The following is a 10,782-nucleotide window of genomic DNA, read 5'->3' as shown; positions in this document are numbered from 1 at the left end:
GGCTACCATCAATGATATAAATGCTGGGCACTCATCAACAGTTAACACACTAAAAAATACAATTTCACAGTTTCTGTGTCCTTGTGGTCAGAGAAAGAGTGGTCGTGGGTCTCATTTGAAACATCTCTGGACTTTTGTCTGTTAGTGGATTTCCTGGTGATTACAAAGACAATTCCAGGGCCAAGCTACAAAGTGCAGGAACACACACTCCACAAGTATGCTTCCAACCAGAAGCATCTCCTTTTATCTTCAAAACAGTTGCATTGGATGGCAATCATGAGCAGGACAAGGAGGTGGCAAGAAGTGCAAATATCTGCTATTTTTCCCTTCCCCATTGTTCTTTTTGGGGTTGCTCCTATCTACACCAGCTCTGTCATTGGTGTAGCATTTTTCCAGCATCAGAGGAGTGTCCATCATCTGAAGAGTGAGTAGGAAATGGCATAAATCAATCCCTCCTAAATCCCTCCCATGTCACAATCAAATCTCCTTCTGATGGCCTCTCTTTTTGAACTCTCCACTGGCAAAACTGTACCGGCTTCTGAGATATGTCTGAGTTATGACAGCACAACATTTTTCTAACATTACACAGTCATCTCTGGCATGTCTGCTCATGGCTGGTCAGGGGGGTATTGTTGCACCAGTGTACATGGAGAAATGCCAATGTATCGTGATGATAGGATTGTACCTTGAATCTCCTTTTTAAATTCTTACTTCCTGGGTTGTTTATTTCTTTACCACATGGTGATTTAACATATGGCCCAATCTTATTGGGTTTCTCCTACCTCCTTGTGATCTGCTGTCATAAAGGCTGACAGTTGCCTTCGGGTAGATGACACAGAACTATTAGAGCATGCACCACACAATTCCTGAACAGTTTTTATCCCACAGTCATAATTACATTGAATAAGGCAATATAGTTGTTACCATGCTCCTGGGCATTATGGTCTGTTATACTGTTTTTATATTATGATGTCTGTCGTATAGAATGTATGGGTGAGTGTGTAGAGTGTGATTGTTGGAATTGTAGTATATATTTATACTTGTATCTCAAAGGTGCATAAATTTCATTGTCCTGTAGCACAATGACAATAAAGTTACTACTACTACTACTACTACTACTACTACTACTACTACTACTACTAGAAGTACCACAAGTGGTGCTTTGCTGCGGAGCGCATTGGAACCACTGGCGCAAATGACTGGTAGCTCCATGTGCCCAACACCAATGGACCTGGCCTGGGTCAGAGAAAGAAAGGTGATAGAGGGGGCAGGTCATGGGCAGTTCAGGGGAAAGCAGGGAGGATCATGGGAGGGGCAGGATCATGGCAGTAATTGTTCACACTGGATCCTTTCCCTCTTTCCCAGGCCAGACCCACCCTCTTCCTCTCCTTAGACTTACGCCAGCAAAATAGCAGGTGTGGGTTCAAGGAGATCCAGTGGCAATCAGGCAGTCTGCTGGGGGGAAAGTAAAAGATATTTGTACTTTCCTCTCACTGATACCACCCACCACTGCATGCAGCCTGCACTCTATTGTCATGGCTGCATGATAGAAAATTTTAGGAGATAGGATTGGGTCAAAAATATGTTCCCGTGATGGAACACCTGGACAGTGCTGTATGAAATCAACTGCAGTTCCCACATCTCACATTAAGATAGAACTGTTCCAACATCACACACACATGCAACACATGCTATTTACTTGCTGTTTCCCTACACAGTTTTTTAATGCATAAATATGGAATTATAACAAATCCATTTCTACCCACTTGTGACCCTTTTCCAGGTACTGCCCAGTAGAAAACAATAAAATGTTGCAAGATAAAGAATATTCTACTAGTACGCAAGTAACAAAAGTTTGTAAAACAGAAAAGTTAGAGGCTACATGAAAATGACATTTTGTCTTCAAGATGCCAACCAATTTAAAGGATTTTAGGGTGCAAACCCATTACATATTGACCTGGGAGTAATGTTGGGAGAATGTTGGGAGTAAGCCTAATGGAAGCAAGCCTCATTTTACACAGTGGGCCTTATGTCTGACACACATAGGATCGACTGTTACTCAATTAACTGCTGGGCATGGAACAGATTATATCTACTACATATTGTGCCACACCAATTACATTTGTAGTGTTAATGTTAAGATATTAATTTTAAAAAATTTGTCTTGAATAAGAAATGCAAGTTAAGAAAAAGTTATTTTTAAAATCAAAATTATCTGGGGTTTAAGATCAAGTGTAAGAGATCAACTTACTCTTTGAGAATCCCCATCACAGGTATGGGTGAAACATCAAGTATGTGAGCTTTTAATGAGCCTTGGTCTCAAAACCCATTCAATTTTAACTTTACAGATAGCTTCTAAGAAAGCTTTAGAATGTAAGTAAATGTTTGAAAAAGCCATTGCTGAAGCAAGTCAAATGGATGATAGTATTGCCATGAGCACAACATTGAGATGCATCTGTGATTAATGTTGATTTCATATCAGTTCATTGATCTTTCTCTAGTCTCCTCTTTCATTTTTAAATTTACTGGTAAACTTTATGAGTTTCTCACATTGCTGAGAAAGAGACAAAAATTAAAAACTTAATTTCTGTCATTGTCTATTTTGTAACTTCTGTTAATGGCAATAATGAAGGAGTGATTGCTTCTTACTGCTTCTCTATGCCACCTTTGCTACTCTTTTTTTGCTTGAAAACATGGGGGGAAACAATAAGATATTAACACCATTGATTTTCCTAAAAAAATATTTTTATTGACAAGTGACTTCTATCGATTTCAGTGCCTCTGTCAGGCAAGTGTTTGGCTGATGAGCTGTAAGACAATTTGCTGCTATTTGTTAAATGAAATTACCCCTATAGGGTTTTAAAAACAGGAAAAATGAGGACAATAATAGAAAAGCTTCTTTTCCAACCATGTTCCATATTTTTTTAAACTCTGGCAAATGCTAGCTTTAAAAGAAATGACAAGAATTACACTTGCTTAAATGCACTGAAGATTTCTAAAGTGCTCTTTCAAAGTATTTTCATTATAATTTCTTCCTGAAATCAGTGTAATGTCATATGTCGAGTCATTGTATTGGTACTTCCAATAAGATCCCTTTCTACACATTCATTTTATTTGCCGTCATTGCAAGTCTTAAGACTGAGCAGTATACTCTGCTTTACACATTAAAGCAATTCAGTGATCATACTGTGTTTTTAGATTCTTGACTTTAAAAATAGTTCTGAGAGACTCAGAGCACAATCCCAACCTGCAGATCTGCCAGCACTGTGGTCCCTGCACCAGCTGAGGGTGTAGAAAACTTGCTGTAAAGCATGTTGTGACACACGAGCAAAGCTGGCGGGGACCATGCATCCAATGTAGCAGCCAGAAGGCTGGTCCTCAGCAGAGGTAAGAGAAGCACTGGATGATGGAGGGATGGAAGGAGGGTGGAACAAATGTGGGAAGGGGTGTTTCTTGATGAGAAGAGGGTGGAATGGGGGCAGATCATGTCAGGGGGAGGCGGGATTGGCGGAGGAGGACTCCGCCATATCCTATTCTCCCTCCCAGGCCTAGCAGCCTTATGAGTCTGTTCAGGCTGCTTGGACATCTGCCAGCTAAATATCAGATCCAACTAGCCCACTGGGCAGGCTGGAGCATTAACTCAGTTTTGTTTGAATTGCATTGGACTGCTAGTGCTGCATCCAGGCACAGCATCAGATGGCACAGGTAAGGTTGGAACAGGAGGTGGAAAAGGGTGGCAGAAGGGCAGAAGGGTGGTAGAAGGGCCTTTTGGAGGTGGAAAGGGGGCGTTTTTTGGTGAGGGAGGACAGAATGGAATGGGCCCAGGAGAAGGTGTGATCTGCAGAGCAGGCCTCCACCAGAGCAGGCTTTAATGGGTTAAGGAGAAATAAAGCCCCTTATCCCAAGGAGAACTCCAGCTGCCTCCTGAGCTACATTAGATGCAGTGTGGGCCATGTGACCCCACTGCACCAATGCAGTTTAGGATTGGGTTGCCAGTTGCATAACTGCATGAAGCTGCATATCTGTAGAAGTGCTGACTGAATGATACTGTACATGGGATAATATTCTCCTCTTTTCCTGTGTTGAAGGCAAGTTGGTGACTTTTTTACCAACCTTTTCCCCTCGAGAGCTAATCAGATGTAACTGAATTTTTAAACTGTAGAATTACCTTCACTTTGTTCACTATAAAGCAGCGCTTGGGGTTTGTTTTTCAGCTGAGTGATGGTCAATGGTTTTTACTTTTATTATACAGAAAAAAATACAGCAGGTTTCCAAATAGATGCCTTTTTCTTCTTCCAGATAAAATATTAAATTAACATGGCTCAAATGCCACATATTCATATTGCCTAAATATTTTGAAAACAGATATTTTAGCAACGTTCCTCCTAAACATTCCTCCTAAAGTGTTGTTGTTGCAATTTTCCTTGCATTCTTATGTGACGCTGACTTCTTAGAGCCATTTTAAAAAAGCGGATACACTTTTTCTAACTATATCTCCAGACTAATTCTACAATACCCTCCCAAAATTATGGTTAACTCAATGCCTTGCCACGTGTTTATATATGAAAAATATTGTATCAGATCTACGTTTTAATCTCCTGCATGTAACAATTGACCTAGATTAGCTTCTGATATGTGTGTGGCTTTCTTAAAATTAAAGTATTTTTCGAACTTTCAGTTTTCTCAGGAAAAGTTAACAAAATGGCGCTTCAGGCTGCTGTAGCTGCAATAGCCAAGTTTGAAGAAAGCAAAGCAAGTGAAATGGTGCCCTCTAGAGATGATATTTGGTCATTACAGCCATTTTTGTGGTAATCAGAAAATGTTATTAATAAACAAATACAAATAAATCAATGCTAATTGTTTCTTGAAATGCCTACAATAAGCCACCTTGATTGCTTTCTTCAGAAGAAAGGTGAGATACAAACAAACAAACAACAAACAAAGCATCATTATGGTACTGGGAGTTTTGCCATTACAGTATTTTATTTAAGAGCTGAATTGCACCCAGAGGATTGGATCTACAAGACCCCTTCTTCTGGAGAAAGGAGTCTTCTGTCGGAAGAAATGACTCTATGGATCTAACAGAATATGTGAATGAAGAAGACCAAAAAGCAATGTTAATTAGTTTTGATTACAGCTGCCCGTAGTACCCACAGACTCGTTTTCCATGATTTCAGTTATTCGCTGTTCACAAATTCCCATCGTACTCATGACTCATCTGTTTTTGTTTTGTTTGCCCTGCTGTCGCTGTCTGCTTCCTGCTTCAGTCACTTCTGCCATTTCTGCTGCTGGACTCTGGAGGGGATAGTATTTGCCGCCCTCCAAAGGTCTTCCTGTTTGTGCTTGCTGGTTAGCACTTAGTGCAATGAGGTGCAAGTGCTAACAAGCAAATGTGAACAGAAAGCAGTTTAGAGGGCTGCTGTGGAGCAACAGTGAATATTGGGTTCACTGCTCTCTGTGATAGCAGCAGGAATATATCCCCTGCAGATATTGGGAGGGGCGTGACTGTGGGCCCAATCCTATCCAGTTTTCCAGTGCTGGTGCTGCTGTGCCTATGGGGTATACACGCTTGAGGAGGTAGCCACAGAGGCCTCCTCAAAGTATGGGAACAATGCTTTGCAGCTGCATTGGTGGTGGAAAGTTGGATAGGATTTTGGGCCCCCAATCTTTTAACAGGCATCTATAGAATAGCAGACTGCACTTATGTAGTAATGTTTATGCCTCTGTGCATAGAGAGAAGATGGTGTGATTTCTGAATTGTAACAGAACAGTAGGAAGATATATGTAATAACAAATACTCTCCTATAAGTTAGTACATGATTTTATGTCTCCCATTTTACTTTTATTGAACAACATAGTATACCTTGAACTTGTTGTAATATAATTCTATATGCATATTAATATAACTGGTCATCCTTACTGAATGGAATCAAGCTTGCTACAAATTATAGAAGAAGGGCCAAAAATGTGAACTAGATTTTGAGAGAACTTCTGCCACCTAGTGGCAAAATATTGGAAAGGTGCACACAGTAACAAGTAACTCCCAGTAATCTAGAACAGCGTTTCTCAAAGTTTGTCCTCTGCTGTACCGTTTTGCAAGGTCCACCTATTGGAAGTACCACTGGAAGTACCTGATGATGACATCATTGCCTATTACTTCCAGGTTGGGAGGCCAGATGTGATGCAACAAACACCAGTTAAGAAGCTCAGGGTGGATGGGAGGGCTTTTTCGAGTGCAGAAAAGCTTGCTTTGGAGCTCTGCCCACAGAGCCAAGCCTCCCACCGCTGTTTGTCACATCGCATTGCTGGTCTCATTACCAGGCAGCAGGTGTCCAGATGTCTCAAATGTACTTCCAGATCCCTGGTTGAGTCTGTCTGACTGAGGGCGCAATCCTAACCCCTTATGTCAGTGCTTTCCAGCACTGACACAAGGGCAATGCAGCTCCGAGGTAAGGGAACAAACATTTCCTTACTTTGAGGAGGCCTCCATGAGTGACACCCAACTGCAGGATGCAGCACATGTCCCATTAGTACCGCTACTCCAGTGCTGGAAAGCACTGACATAAGGGGTTAGGATTGCGCCCTGACTGACTAACTGAGAAACACTAACAGACATTTAGGATGTCTCACAGGGACAAATGTTCCCTTATCCCGAGGACGCCTCCAGCAGCCAAAAATCCAATGCAGCGTAGACCGCACTGGTGCTGCTGCATCGCTGCGTGGGGATTTGCATTGGACTGGACTGTAAATGGATTTATTATTTTATTGGTTGCCTTGCATTTTCAGTAAGCTCATATTCAGTCAGATGTGATCTATCAGTCACATCCATATAATCTTTCTTGATTTTTTACATAAAAGGTCTAGGACTAATAGGAAGGTGGAATTCTAGTGTGACTGATCATGTTTCATATCAATGTATTAACTAGTTTAGTTCTAGGACTTTCTCCCTGCCAGCTTTCACTTAAATATTTATTTGTAGAATTTATATCCACCTTTCTATCCCAACAAAGGGCACTCAAGTTAGCTTACAATGAAACCACACTAAAAACATTGAAATATATTTACACAATAAGACATTTAAAAACAAGGAAACACAATAAAACTTGGATCCCGATTAAAATATGTTCATTAACAAGCGCCATACCCCCCAGTGTCAGCATAAAAAGGTTTCCCTGAATAAAAAGGTCTTAAGAACCTGAAAGGACTCTAAAGAGGGAGCTGGTCTCAATTCTAGGGGGAGGGAATTCCACAGACGAGGAACCACCACCGAGAAGGCTCTCTTTCTTGTCACCATTCCCCTCACCTCCACTGGTGGTGGCACAGTTAGAAGCCCCCTCTGATGGGCCCACAGTTAGGGCCTACAGTTAGGACCCCTGCTGATGACCTGAGAGGATGGGTTGGATTGTATGGAAGGAGGCAGTCCCTTATTGCTTGCCTATAGCTGGTTTCTAATATGAGGGCTGGTTACACAATTGAAACAATTGCCTGTTCTGCCTAGCCCTTTCTTCTCCCTTAAAAACAAAAGGATAATGTGAGTCTGCCTGTTTGCCTGCCTTTTCCTGAACTACTTTATCAATGTGGAAGGGAAGGTTTTGGAGAGCTGAGGCAGGAAGGTAATATTTTTCTAACTGAGCAATTAATTCTGTCCATAATACATGATTGCATTCAATTTTGTTTATCCAAAATCTTTTTAATTGAAGTAAACAAGTGAAGAAATGATTCCTGGATTTGGGGTGGATTCAACAGCTGTCTGGATTAAACAGAGCTGATATAAATGAGGGGCTCTGTACCTGGAAAGGATTAGAGAAGAATATAAATTTTCCTTTCTTTTCCCTGCTTGGTTACTTTGCATATTTGGCAGCTTGTTGTGTTTAGTCCATATTAACTAGCACCTCCGTATCTATAATATCATTACTAGCATCATTTTCCAAGTGTAAATGGATTCTTTAATACTCATTTCTTCCTCAAAACATGGGAAACCAGGATAATAAAACTACCCCCCAAAATGGCAGCATAGTGTAAAAGGAAAAATTCCAGCTGAAAGCACTGTAAGTCAAGATGTTCTCTTCTTAAATAGACAGTGCTATCAATAATGTAGCACAAACCAGCTTCTCTTGCTTCCTGTGCTAGGACATTTAGATGACAAAACAGATCAACCCTCAACACCTAATGGGCTGGGACCTGAGGGTATTTGAAAGACCACCTCCTTCGACATGAGCTTGCCAGCCCACTGTATTTATTCTTGCTTTGTGTGCTGTAATCATCAGAGATTAGGATGGTTGACATGTAGGACAGGACATGTAGGACCTTCTCTGTTACAGTGTCCAGACTGTGGAATTCTCTCCCTTATGAGGCTAACCTGGCCCTCTTTGAATGACTTTTCAGTAGGCAATGAAGACCTTTTATTCCTCCAACCTTTTAGTTTCTGTTAGATTTTTATTCTCCTGTAACTATAAGAAGAGAAGCACCCTTTGAATCCAGACAGAGGAATTGATCTCTGGTCCCATGGCAAAGAAAAAGAGCTGCCCTGGGTGCAAGCAAGATCCCTTTCCTCCTTTCTGCAAATATCCCCTGAATAAAACCCTATATTAACATCAATTCTGGACCTCCTGGTCTCTTTATGCCTCATTTCCCCTTAGTATGTCATGTGGAGCTCCTTCTATGAAATGAGCAGGAAAGGGGCAAAATGCTTCGCAGGTTCACAGTAGGCTGCTCCTCCTCTTTTGGATGAGGTCTTAACACAGAGTCTGAGTGGATCCAGACACATACCTTATAGTTCCACCCTATTCTCCTCTGGTGGGAGTTGGGGAGCTTTTATTGGCCTATGGCTTCTGCAGTGGTGTAACTAATGATCATGTAGCCCAGTGCCAAGCTCAAAATGTTGTCTCGGAAGTGATGTCACAACCAGAAGTGACATCACACCCGGGCTTTTTAAAAAGTGAAAATTGGGAGGAGCCCACCTCCTCCCCCCAGCAGCTCAACACCCACTTGCTCTGCTGCCTCCCCCCAGTCAGTGGCATAGCTAAGGCATCTATCTACTACCTGGGGTCAAAGAAGATTTTGTAGCCCCCCCCCCACATGACAAAATCAAATTTAATTAAGTAAATAAGTAAAAAGTTATTGGTTCCATGCTGTATCATAGTAACATCTCATTGGCGCTCAGAACAATCAGTCTCATAGGTCAGTTTGAAGTTAAGCAAATCCACTTTATGTTCCATAAGGCAGTTGTGTTTCATTTTCTGGTTAATTGGCCATAACTTTTGATAGAATAAAGATATTGCAATGCAGTTTGTTTCATTGCATTCTGTATTAAATTACCTTTCCAATGATATATAACATGATTGTATCATTCATACATGCCACGATTTTCACCATTTTGGTCACTAGTGTCAAGGTCAACTTGTTGCCCCTCTAAAACTTGATGCCCGGTGCAACTGCTACCCCCTGGACTCTCTTAGCTACGCCACTGGGCTTCTGGACATTTGTTGAGCAGATCTGAAGTCTCCCAGACTTGGGGAAAACCTGCCTCTTGATGTTGCAGCAGCCTGTGAGAGTGTGAGATGGGTGATCCAGTGCAGGAACTGTGGTAGCTCAGCAGCCACTGTGGGAGGTTGGCACATTGCTGGAGGCTGACAGGGAGTCTGATGAACAGCTGCTTGTGGTGTCAGCAACTTCCAGAATGTGTGGGGCCCAACCCTTCAATGAAGGAGCTGCTAAGCCCAATAGCTGTCAGCTGGAGGCCCCAGGCTCCAAAGGCCAATGACATGCCCATTAGAGGACCTACCTGCCTGGCCCAAAACCTGAGCCTCAATATCTGTGGCAGTGCCTAACGTACTACCAGGCAAATGGGAGAAGGCCCTATTTGGTGAGCTTTGCAGAAAAATCTGTGACTGCTGCAAGGCCCCAGCAACCTGGCACCAATACTGTTCATGGAACTATGCCCTCTGGGTCACTTCAAGAAAGAGTGGCAGAATCCCTGGAATGACTTTTCTGTAGGAGTATCTAGTGCAAGAAGGCACAAGGTTTTATGTTTCACAGAACCCTTCACTAAACAAAATGAAAATTCAGAGCATAAAAAGACAGAATAAGATTTTATGTAGGGTTGCCACCTTTTGCTTTGCTGACACCATTCTGTTGCAGACCAGGCCAGACTGTGATACGTTGTTTCTGTGACAGTAAGAACTGCCCCAAAGGCAAGCATTCCAAAGTGGAGGCTTTTCTTAGCTCATTGAGAAGAGAAGCCTCACTGGGTGAACTTTGCCTGATGCACAGTTGTTAAAAGAGTAGGAAACCTGTGAGAAAAGAGGTTGTGGTTTTGTTTCATTCCTGAGCTGTTTTCCAAGAGCAGGCTGCTGATCTGGCCAAAAGAGTATAATGTACATATAACTAGTGGTGTGGAAACACTGATAGGGTGCACCTTGTCGCCACACATTTCACTTTATTATAACAGTATTGAGGCACTAGGTGGCATGATAGCTCCAGCTATAGCTAATACCAAGGCACTCTCTCCAGCCTTCATATTGTTGTCCGATAGTAATGACCAACTTCAGTGAAAACGGTCTTGGGATGTTGCTGTTTCCACATTTCTTATCATGAATATTGTTAGCTGCTGTGGATGCAAAAGTGAGATATAAATATCTTAGGGCGCAATCCTAACCTACTTTCCATCACCAACATAAGGGCAATGAAGCTCTGAAGTAAGGGACAAACATTCCCTTACTTTGAGGAGTCCTCCATGAGTGCCACACAACTGCAGGGTGCAGCACAAGTCCCTTTGGCACA

The sequence above is a fragment of the Tiliqua scincoides genome, chromosome 3, assembly GCF_035046505.1.
Source record: "Tiliqua scincoides isolate rTilSci1 chromosome 3, rTilSci1.hap2, whole genome shotgun sequence".
Lineage (NCBI taxonomy): Eukaryota > Metazoa > Chordata > Lepidosauria > Squamata > Scincidae > Tiliqua > Tiliqua scincoides.
Note: the sequence above shows the minus strand (reverse complement) of the source record.